Genomic DNA, 11931 nt, shown 5'->3' on the forward strand with positions numbered 1-11931 from the left:
GTGGATACTCTAATTTAGCATTGGAAATTTGACTTTGGGTTGTCTAAGGTAACTTGGAAAATGTGCAGCATTCTAATAGATTTAAGGGCGGAGCATCAACACAGACGCCACACAGCACAATTCTACTGTGAGGCAATCGCCAATAGCCATTATTTATTTCAACGGAATACCCCAGCGAAGCATCTTACCATGAAGTCAGAACAGAAGCGTCGCCTGTTTGTTTGGAATGATGCTTTTCTTAGTTTTTGAAATTGATTCGCTTATCTAAGGACATTTTTTTTCTCGTGAAGAAGGTATTCTGTGGATTCCAACACATTGCACAATTTGTGACTTAAACATTATTTAAGGATAAAAGTTTACTTTATGCAAATGGAAGAACAGTTGTTAAGAGAAGAAACCGGTACCATCACCGCGTCCATATTCATACGAGGAGCAAGAAAGAATATAAAAACCAAATGCAATATCCTTGTTGAATACACATGTTGGTTACCTGGCTAGGAAGACGCAGGAATGCTATATGTTAATGCATTTCTTTTATTATTCATTGTATGTTCACATCAAGCTAATAATCCAAATTAAAGAAGAAAAAAATCTAAAATGTTATGATTTTTTACTTCAGCTTGCTTTTTGAACTAGGCTACCGCTCATGGAAATGAGCCCCAGGCGCACCGCACCTTGCAGATAACGACAGGTCACCGACAAGTGCAATCCAGCCTCGGATCCTTGGAGGACAATGCCTTCCCTGCACCATGGGGCTGTAGTAATTGGAGTGTTTCTCATTGTTACGGGTGGGGCCACTGCTTTCCTGAAGTCCAGCCACGGCAAGCTGCAGGCGTTCAGTCTGTGTTGTGTTGTGCTTGGTGCTCTGCTTTTGATCCTTGGACTTTTTTGGGCTATGAATGGGAAAAGCAATGCTGGCTCTTACGGCAGCGAATACAGCCACGTCCTCTTTAACCCCCCGCCTGGTCATTTTCCCGAATCCCAGTCGGTTTTGTTCCAAAGGTTCGTGGTAGGCTTTGTCTTTCAACGTCCAGCTGAAATTATTTTACAGCCAGTATATTTATAGTCGAAGAGACCCTAGAGTAGCCTATATGCACGCTGGTAGAAATTATGATGTACAGTAGGCTAAATAAGTGATTATTTAAACGCAAGCATTTAACATAATATATCTATAATATTTATAATGCATTTTGTCAGTGTTTCGTGGTTGTTAAAAGCTTTTTGTTTCGGCAGGTCTTGGCTGGTTTTAGCATTACATTAATAAATGTATTCAATGAATACGACTTTTATTCAACTTTTTAAAACATTTAAAACGTTTTAAGTTTCTTGTAAATCACGTAGGCCAACACCCTATATATACTGTTTACTGTTCATCTACTGGTCAACAACGCTCAGATGGTTGTATTTTTAAGTTTCACGGATAAAAGCCATAAATACAATCACAGAATCACAATATTCACCGCAACGTCTATTTCTGAATGTAGGCCCCCCCCCCCCATAACAATAATATTATTATTATTATTATTATTATTATTATTATTATTAATAATAATATTACATTTTACAAACAATATTCTGTCAGTGTTCTAAAAGCAGCTTCGTGGTAAATTCATACACGTATATAAATACCATTAGTAATCATTTAGTCACACCATTTAACTAAATATTTGTTTTAAATAGAACAACACATTAATATTAATTTTATATTGATTGTCTGGTTAGGACTACTGGTATTAGGCCTATAATTAAAACTATACGTGTGCCATCTAGTGTTCATATATGTCACAGCGTCATGGGGCGTTCGGTTTACGATGATTTACTGACCTTGTACAGCTGTGTTCTTACTTATCCCACCAGAAAGCGCAGTAATATTTTGCACTCCGCTCCTTGGGGAATTAATGCATTTTATGATTTGTTTGCGTTGTACCCTGCACTACTCAATACGATAGTTTCACAATTAGAGTCCATCTTTCCCTGGTATCCAGGTGTTCGTTTTTGTACTTTGAAGATCTTGAGAAGGTACTTCTCAAGATGCTAAAGGTACCTTTGAAAGACATAAGTTCTCAGACCTTGGTTTCAGTACCGACAGATAGCCTGCCTATACTGTTAGTGGAGCATTTACTGGAACATTTGTCTTTGCTTTTATGTCTTTGTAGAACCCTGGAGAGGCAAAGATGCGCGGTATATGGGGAAGATTTTGACTACCCGCCTGTGGAGTCCAGCTATTGCAGCCCTCCACAGAGGCCACCTCACTGGGACCTGGAACCCCCACCCCCATATGAAGTAGCAATCAAAATCACGAGGAGCTCCACGCATCTGCGCCGTAGCTATTCGGACACGATGTTGCCCACGGAACCCCTTTTCTGCCGCTCTCGAGAGATCAGTTTTGAAGTCTGACAGCTCCTCCTGACCTCCATTCTGTTTCCAGAGAACAGACAAACGTGATGACTTACCTCCAACGTGTCTGTGCAGATCAGCCTAAGACTGTTACACCACCCCTGTACCACCACTTCAGTCAGTATCCACAGATGAGCCCTGGAATGTAGCAAACTCTCTGCACTTCTGTCTGTCTCTGGAGATCAACCTTGGAGTGTGACAACCTCCTCTGGATTCCTATCTCTGCCTTAGAGAGTGGCAGCACCCCCAGGGATCTTGTCCTTCTCTCCTCGATCCCAGGAGCGTAGACCAGATCGCTGGTGCTCTGTCACCCCTGAACTCTGAACCCAAAACCACTCAACAGCTTCCAATCAAAGTTTGTGAGTGCGGGAAGTGGGAGTGTAACATGGCAGGTATAAAATGGGTGGGATGGGTGAGGTATGTTTGAAATGTCCGTGACAGCTGTTAATAGTATGATTCATAGTTACTTAATGTGTGTAAACATAGCAAATGATAATTGCAAAGGGCCAAATTATTTATTTTGGGGGTGGGGGGTTTTGAAAAGAAGTGTTCCTTATATGGTTATATATTGTTTAAGCACAGTGTCTTGTGAGGTTGTGTTTGTGACTGATGAATAACTGGGTGCTCCAGCTCATCAACTGATAATTTATAAAAACTTGTATAATGCATTTCATGAATATATTAGTATATGTAGCATGGGACAAAGTAGCTATGGTAACTTATTTAACTTATTGCAGATTGCAGAGTAAGGATAAGCAACTTTGTGGAGTGCTCAGTCCTACAGATTAAATTAGTCTCTCAGAACAGATAAATTGCAGAGTGCCTTCATCACATATATATAGCATTATTTATCACACATATAGCATAATTACTGACAAATACATGTAAACAAGGTAACAGTTTCCAGAACAATAGGATTTGGGTAGTTTGAACCTTTTAATTTGCACTTTTAATCAGTCATTTTACCAAGTTAACACAGATTCGATCGCACCATCAAAAGTATTACTGTATGAAATGGCATGCATGAAGTTTCCAGAGAAAAGGACAAATTAGCATCGCATTTATCACAAGCTGCCTTTAATGTAACACTCTCCATCAGCTCACATAGCTCAAAACTGACATGCTTTTCCAGCTCACTTGATGTGACAGTATGAAATTTGACCCATAAAATGGTTTCCAGAATCCAACAGCTGTAGAAACTTACTGAACAGCATTCATTGAGAATAAAAATTAGTGTCATTGATATGGTGCCCCACCTTGCAATACAAATTTTAGCTCATAAGAGCACATTTCTGTGTGGTGTAAATATTAGAAAGACCTATGGTTGAGAGAGTCTAGTTGAAATGAATTTTAAAATGGCTGGTGTTGAATTTGCCCCTATTGATTTTAACGTTAAATTGAATTTGTGTTTAGCTGGCGGAAATGGTTCCTGTGTGGCTTTCTGACCTGAATGACCATCATTAGTCAGTAAAATTTGGCAGATTTCACCCCACGATCAAGACAGTCGTATCTTTGTCTCTAGACTACGCAAAAGTATATTAGAATAATTTTAAAGCAACTAAAGAAAAAGAAACTAGATACTGAACTCAGATATTTAAAATGCGAGTGCATATTTCATTCTTAAATATAGTGTTGCTGGGACTCTTGATGCAATATGAAACAAACTCCGTAATGTACCTGGCATAGGTTACGAAGCTAAACAACAGTGTTTTTTAGTGAAATTTAAACGATAAGACTTTCTGCAGAGCAAGTGAGAATGTGGAAGGGAATATCAGAATCCCTGGGATACATACGCTTACTGAAAAAATAATTCTAACTAATGGGTAACCTTTGGGCCTTACTAAACACAGATCTTCAGTCTCGTGTTTAATCTCAGTCTTACCAAAAGACATTTTGGACTCTCAGCTCATATTTACCCATTTCTAATCACTTTCCCATGACCTATTTCACTGAACAAGTTCTATATTTCTTGACAGCTGCAAACAAGTAAAATGCCTTTTTTTTTGTTTAGTCTTTTTCTACTACTTTTTCATTATCAGCATTTCAATATAAGCAAAATATACACTTGGATATCTTCCAACCCTTGAAGAGTACAGTACAACAAAACAGACAATTGATATTGATATATCTTGATTGAAATAACCACTATCATCCCTATGACTTTCCCCAATTGTTTTGTCATTTCTGTGATTTCCTCTGTTCGTAGTGTTTTCTGTGATTATATGGGCTTACACATTTTAATAATAGCCTATTGTCAAATGCTGGGAGAAACAAAGTGTGACAGTGTAAACAGATTCTGGAATGCACTGGGATCAAGATTCTCCTCCTTGTCAGTTGTTGCAGTCAGACGTTTGATGGCCCCTCTCAACAGTATTGATGCCTAGTACTCCTTGCCCCATTAGGTAATATCAGTGAGAACAGATGCTCATCAAAGACTCAAACCTCCCCGTATACAACATATTGTCCCAAAACAAACTTTAAAGAAGTATAAGTGGACACATGGTAACCATGTTTTATTTTAGCAATGCAAAAGGCAAAAAAGCCTAAAATTACACTCTTGGGCTATGTAATGTAATGTCTTGCTTTGGTCTCAAACTCCCACTTGACTATTCTGTGCCTATAGCAGGACTGTTTTCTGTGTGTAGCCTATGTATACCAAAGCACATTTCCTTTTTAATATACTTCATTGTGTAGTGGAATGTATACTACTTTTTAAAAAAAGGTTCTCAGGGGTCCCTGGCTGTTTGTTGAAAGGGCAAGAAAGAACACTGTTTTAGATCTCAGAACAATGTGCACTCAGGGAGCTCTGAAGAAGAAACAAGGAACACAGGGAAGCCATTCCCCTTGCATGACTAAGTTTATAACTGTATTTATAACCCACAGTACAAAGGTGTGAATTGTCTATATCAAGAGGAAATAAATTTCACAAATGTTATTCTCATTTGGTGGTAGACTATTTCTCACAGTTTTTAATTCCAACTGGGAATTCCATTTTAAAAGATGTAGACCATGACGTTGTTGAAACACATCTTAGTGGGGGGGGGGGGGAGGGGAATTCTGCTTTACAGTAATGTTAGTTAATTACAAATTTTACAGCGCATTCTTTAGCTATGGCTTTGCTTTTGTGCATGCAGCGACCGTGTAAACGAATCTCACGCCAGCCATTTGCACTTTCACGCTCTGGGGAAATTTTACCCATTCAAATGTTCATACATTTTGCAATTGCGTGTGAACCTAATCTGTACAAATCTATAAAAGCTCATATTGAATAGGCATATAACTACAAGCACCACATTATGTAGTTTGAGACTGCTCGGCTTACTGTGTAAGCCTATGGAAAAAGTTGTCACTTACAGTTCTGGTATTCGCAAATGAACAGGGGGCCTACATCGATCATCAACAAGTTTATTTTCATCATGACATACGCCTGTTGACTGATATCTCAATCAACAGTTTTTAATAGACGATGACTAGGTAGAAATAAGCCTGCAGATCCAACGATGGCAGTAAATCGGCTTTAAAGAGAAACTTTACCTTACAAAATAATACCACCATAATTATCCGATAGCCTGTAGGCTACAACAAAACGCTCAGTATAAAGTAATTTAGGCAATTTTTCTTTATATATAGGCTACTCGGAAGAGAAAAGTGGACTGGCGAAGTTAGTGGACTTTTTTTAAATAGCCGACGTGTTAGTGTAGGAGGCGTTCAAATTCATCAAGTGGACAGCAGATAGCCTATAAGATACCGCGGGGCAGATTCAGTTCGGAATTCACTCGACAATTCTAATTCAACGCTTCATCCAGCGACCAATTTTTTTTTTTAAAAACCGTTTGCGTATTGCAGCATTTGTTTTCTGAATTCAATGAGGGTGTAGCCAGGGGATGTAATAAAATATGCGGAAGTTGTTCCATAGAATCTCCACACGCGGAAAACGATTACCGGAAAACTGTTTTAAAAAGCTAATCATTGCGTGTATATGACATTTTCTGCAATTAAATAGATGGAACAGGACATTTATAGTTTACCATTACTGTAGGCCTATTCATTATAGGATTATTGTCATACCTTGTCTGACCATCACGGGCATGAAATGAGGCATAAATGGTGTGCTTCATCAAACCAACTATAGCTATCTGTAAGGGGACCCCACGTATTCCAGAAAGTTGCACATCTTTTCTATGACGTGAAACCTTTTTAATTTTTTGTTCTAATATACATCATAATTAATACATCATTATAGACATGGACGGAGCTATTCATATTCTTGTTGCTCTTTAACAATTATTTCAAACAGCATGTGAACTAGGCCCCCATGTAGAAGCTTTCACTAGCCCTGCCAGCTTTGTGAAACTTTTATAAATGTAAAATATTTTTTTCTATTAGGCCTTAATGTAAGATACAAAAGGAGTCATTCAATGTCTACACTTTAACAAAAATGTAGGCCAATATGACTTCAACCTAGCATCTGGAATTGGACCCCATGTAGAGACTTCATAGAAACATTTTATTCATTTTTAATAATTTTACAAATATACTATATACTTAATTCCTTATCATGGGCATGACAAGATGGATTGAAAGGCTGGTCCTTTACCAAAACACAAAATGACCTGAAACCAAATGGAAGATGATAGGCCTACAAACTTTCACTACCCTTGTCTGATTTGTGAAACCTTTAATTTCACTTATTTCCATTAAGCAATATATTTAATAGGCTATATCATTATGTGCATGTACTGTAAGGAGACATAAGCATTCTTGCTCTTTAATCAGAATAGTTAGGTGTACTTATTCCTGAGACAAACACCAATGTCCTCCGCATGTGTTCACTACGTGATTCTAATGTAATCATCTGGAAGTGGGCACCAGAAATGTTCACAATCTTGTAGAGTTTGTGAAACCTTTATTATTTATTTCGTATTGTTGTTATTATTAGTATTACTTCTATAATTATTATTGAAATATACCATATTTTTACTACATAGGCTAACTATGGGCATGGAGTATGGGGCTTGGGGTACTAAAATTCTCATTTGCTTTGATCAGAGTTGTGCATGGGTTGTGTGTGTGTGTGTATGTGAATATATACATTGAATGAAAACAACACTGGACGCTGTTGATCTTCATAGACTACACGATGGTGGGAGGTCAAATAAAGGCTGTGAAAAACATATACAGCCCATAGCAATACAGCACTGGTCTACAGTACATTAGTACATACAGAAATATAAGTGCAATGGACGTGAATGACAAATAAAATAACCCCCGGGGTGAATTCAAAACCACACAATAGCCTACAGAAGCCAAGTTTCCGAATATGTGATCGTTTGAATAAAAATGTACTATAAGCACCGAATCGACATATCGACCGAATCTCGAACTAAAATCTTTACCGCAGTCTAAAACTGAGGGGAAACAAACGTGTCTGCGACACTTCTATTGCTACACCAACGAGAAACCATTTTTTAAAGCGTAATTTAGCAGAGCAGCAGAGGCAGTTTTTCCCAGTGACCTAAATTTGCAAAATATTTCTCAATGGCCTTTGATTAGACTATTTGTAAACCAGCCTCCAAACAGTGCAATTCTTATCTCTCCATCTGCCACCCTCTTCCTCTCCCAGCTAAAATCCTGTTTAAACCTACTTCCTCTCGCCAGCAGTCCACGGGGTTTGGGAAGACAGGCAGGGTTAGTTGGCTTGCGCTTGGGGTTTTCGCTTTTATTGCAATGACTCTGTATCGATCGCCATGCACCATTACTGGATTCATAATAGCACATGCTAAAATTCTGCTGAACCAGTTTTGCTCATTGTACAAAAAACAGTAGGCTAGTCATCGATTGTATATAAACTTCAATGTATTAGCATTTTTCTCGTTCTATTTATCTTTGTTTGGGATTATCAACTTTTCTCAGCCATTTCTAAATAAATTTTAAAGTGAAGAGGACAAGGGAAAAGAACACTAAACGCACATTGGCTATATCCACTGTAGCCAAGTGCTACTAACTTGTTCTCCATCGATTACTTCGTTGGAAGCAGCTACTGAAATAAGTTTGAGGTAGGCAACTTCTTTATACTGCTGTCCACTCGCTAGAGCTACTGTCTTTGCGCGGAGAATCCCTAGTCTTTGCGTTCGCGATTATGTTGCCTCCAAACATGTACACCTCAAATGTTGATGTTAAATTTAGGTTCGCTTGTATGATGTTATTCTAATAAATAATAAATGTCTGATCGGAGCAACAGTATCAACGTCATAAAATGCAACAGTTTTCGAGATGTTTTTTAAATATTAAAAAAATCATGTTTAGAGTATAGCGAATGTGGCTTTTCAATGCAACTTGGACGTGATACTACTACTGCATATTTTTTTCAGTTGCAGTATTCTGCCTTTCCTTTGAATCCTTGTAATAATACAGGCGCTGTGACACGATCCTCGTTCGAACATGTACTGTATAGTAACGTTAGTATTTCAAGTTAAATTATTATTTATTCATTACGGGATAGGAAAATACGACCCACTGTGGATGCTATCTTGTAAGGAAGCAACAAGCGACAGAGGAGTGTGGCCAAAATTTCCAGAGGAACAAACATATGAATCCACTGAATATCCGAGGACAACGTAAATATTGTAACACAGCGTCTAGTGTCTAGCGAAATGGAATGTGTTGTCCTTGGGTTTAACGTTCATAATTAGTGAATGATCGGGTGAGCAAAAGGTCTAATTGCATTTTGTCTTTGTGACATTATCGGTGGTGCTCTTGTGGTCCACCCCTGCCTTTCCGGTGTCAGTCACACTAGAAATCTGGGATGTGAGTTGACAGGCAGGATGAAGTGACACTGTGCCTCTGCTCCTCATCAGGAGAGGGGCTAACAGCCACAGCCGGTGGTGTGCAGGCTCAAAGGAGGGATGCCTTCCCCCCACAGTGGAGTGCTGTCACTGGGCATCCTCTTCATGACGGTGGGGGGCTTGATATTCCTGTGCGTGGGTCAGATGGTGACCTGGATTGGTCTTGTGCTGGGCCTGGTTGGATTTTTCCTGATGGTGCTGGGCGTCTACATGGCGATGAAGTCTCACCCCGTGGCTGTCCCTGGTCACTTTCTGTTACACCCACGCACTGGTACACGCTACAGTCATCACCAGGCCATCAGCCTTCAGAGGTAAGGTTAGACAGCAAATGAAAAAAGAAGATGTATTTGGGGGGCAGGTCTGCTTTGTCAGTAGAAGATTTATGATTAAAACTACAAATCTAAGTAATGTAGAAACCCATGTGGTTCAGTGGATAATTAAAAGCTGAATGTCTTGCCTCTGTTGTGTTCTGTCTGCGGCATCTGTTCTGAAATGCCTAAGAGGTAAAGACAAGATGGAAAGTAATGAATGATCTGATTATAGAAGTAGGTCGAAGATGAAGCTTTGGGGAGGGAAGGGGGCTGCTTACTGCCTTGGACAGGACAAGGCTATTGGTCTTGTTCTGTTTAATTTGTGATTGTCACTACAGTTTATATTACACACTAGCACTGCTAACTGTCTAACAAGACTCTTAGTTGCCCAGGAATACACAAAGGCCTTTATCATCACTTTTTCCAGGAAATGTTGAGCGACTTTAAAAGTGGTTAGGAGGTGAATGTTCGATGAGATCTGGGGGGGAAAAAATACCACAAAACATTTGCCTATGAGTAGTCCTATGAATAAAGGAACCACATGACAAGACGTGGTGGGATATTGGAGCAACTTCCAATTTTTTATCGCCTCATAAATGTGCTGAGTGAAGTGAGAGGAAGAGGGGTAGGATCTGATCTGTTTCTCGTGCAGTGTGTCATCTTTGAGCTCGACCGGAGCAGAAATAGATGAGGCCGTTTGGCAAGTTCTGGCCTTAGTGCAGCACATTTATAAGATTAAGAGAACAATGCTAATAGAAAACAGAAGCTTTATTGCAGTCGTGTCCAAGTGGCTGTTTGACTGGTGAGCATGCTGAAGCGATCAGAGCAGCATGTGGTTGAGATTTCATCAGGGAGGCTGTTTGTGTGAGCGGAATAAACACATAGTTTCGCTGTTCAAGCTCAACGCAAAACTGACTCGCCATTCTGGGGGCCTGAGAAACAGAGTCCCTGCTTTTAGATGAAAGAAAATTACACTTCTATGGAAAAAAAACTGGATATTAGGAAGGCACTATATTCCACAGTACAAAAAGAAAGGGATCCAAGGCGTATTTAATATGGGGATAATCTGCTTAGATGTAATTGGGCTGTATTTGTTTGGCTAAAAAGATCAGAAAGGCAGCAGACCAGTTTCGTCCCTGATACCTTTTATCTATGCATCGCTGAATTTAACACAACAAAGACAACACATCAGGTGTCAGTTCCATTCTGTGTTGATCAGTGCTTGTCCAGTAAGTATGGCTTCAACATCCTTGTTCTGCAAAACCGACACTTTTCAAAGAAGCTGTTCTCAGTGATAGATAGCTGTGAACAATGGTGTCTACTACGGGAACAGTCTTCATGTTAATGCCTCTGTTCAGCATGTTTTTAGTCGCAATGCTCAGCCCTTCTATGTGTTGTCCTGCAGAAGGCTGGACAGGATCCGCAGGGCTGTGTCGGAGGACAGAGAAGCGGAAAGCGCTCCCCCACCAGAGCCCAATTTGAACATTGTCCCAGGAACGCCCCCACCCTGGGACATGGAGCCGCCACCCTCTTATGAAACTGTGATGAAGAGTGCCCTGGGCAACGTCCAGCACCTCTGACCCCCTCAGTCCCACTATTACTCAACACAGTGCCTTTACTATTTTTCATTGTAGCTGGACACGGTTCCTTGGAACTCATGTTTAAAAACTGCACCTTATGAACTCATAATGAGTTTGGCAACAGTCTGGCTGATGTATTTGGACAAATGCATATTTGTTTTCGAATAGAGGTCAAGAAAAGAATGATACCCTCCAAGGGTCAGAATGGTGCTGGTTTTATAGGCTTCTCACAGGAAGCAGTCATTAACCAAGCCACTGGCGATTTAACTGCTCATACTATTTAAAGATTTCAGTTTTCCCACATAAGAGGGAGAAGGGAAGCCAAGGCAGAATCACACTGGGGATCAGCAAGTCCTGGGCAATGGGACTTTTACCAACTCTGAAACACGAAGAGTTGGTGACACAGTTGGTACATAAAGTAACAAAACATATTCTATCCATTATGTTAAGGGTGTGCGTGTGCGGAGAGAGGAGGGCGGGGGGGGGGGGTGCACTGAGAATTTCTTTAGTGGTTTGAATCTGGAATCTAGAAATACTCCAGGGCAGCCTCCCCTGCCCCCCCCCCCCCAGTCCTCTTTTTACATCCCTAATGTCTGCCACCCAGGTAATGGCAGAAAGCCCTCAGTAGCATGCTATTGATCCAAGGACAGGTAAATCCCCAATCCATGTATGCTGGAGCTCTTGGTCTAAGAAATTATCTTTAGAAGTTGTCTCATAATTGTTTGTCTGTAAGAGGAATACTCAATACTTTAAGGCTGTTGAGATAGGATGATTAGCAGACTATGATTTTTAGAGAAT

The 11931-nt window shown here is 39.9% G+C and overlaps 1 long non-coding RNA gene across 1 annotated transcript; it reads left to right on the forward strand.

The window, feature by feature from the left end:
* Positions 1-133: 133 nt before the first annotated feature.
* On the forward strand, positions 134-3640 carry LOC118225027. Its single transcript, XR_004764744.1, has 2 exons — positions 134-1002; positions 2157-3640. It is a non-coding gene; the product is annotated as an uncharacterized LOC118225027 (long non-coding RNA).
* The last annotated feature ends 8291 nt before the right edge of the window (positions 3641-11931 follow it).

The sequence above is a fragment of the Anguilla anguilla genome, chromosome 4, assembly GCF_013347855.1.
Source record: "Anguilla anguilla isolate fAngAng1 chromosome 4, fAngAng1.pri, whole genome shotgun sequence".
NCBI classification, from domain to species: Eukaryota; Metazoa; Chordata; class Actinopteri; order Anguilliformes; family Anguillidae; genus Anguilla; species Anguilla anguilla.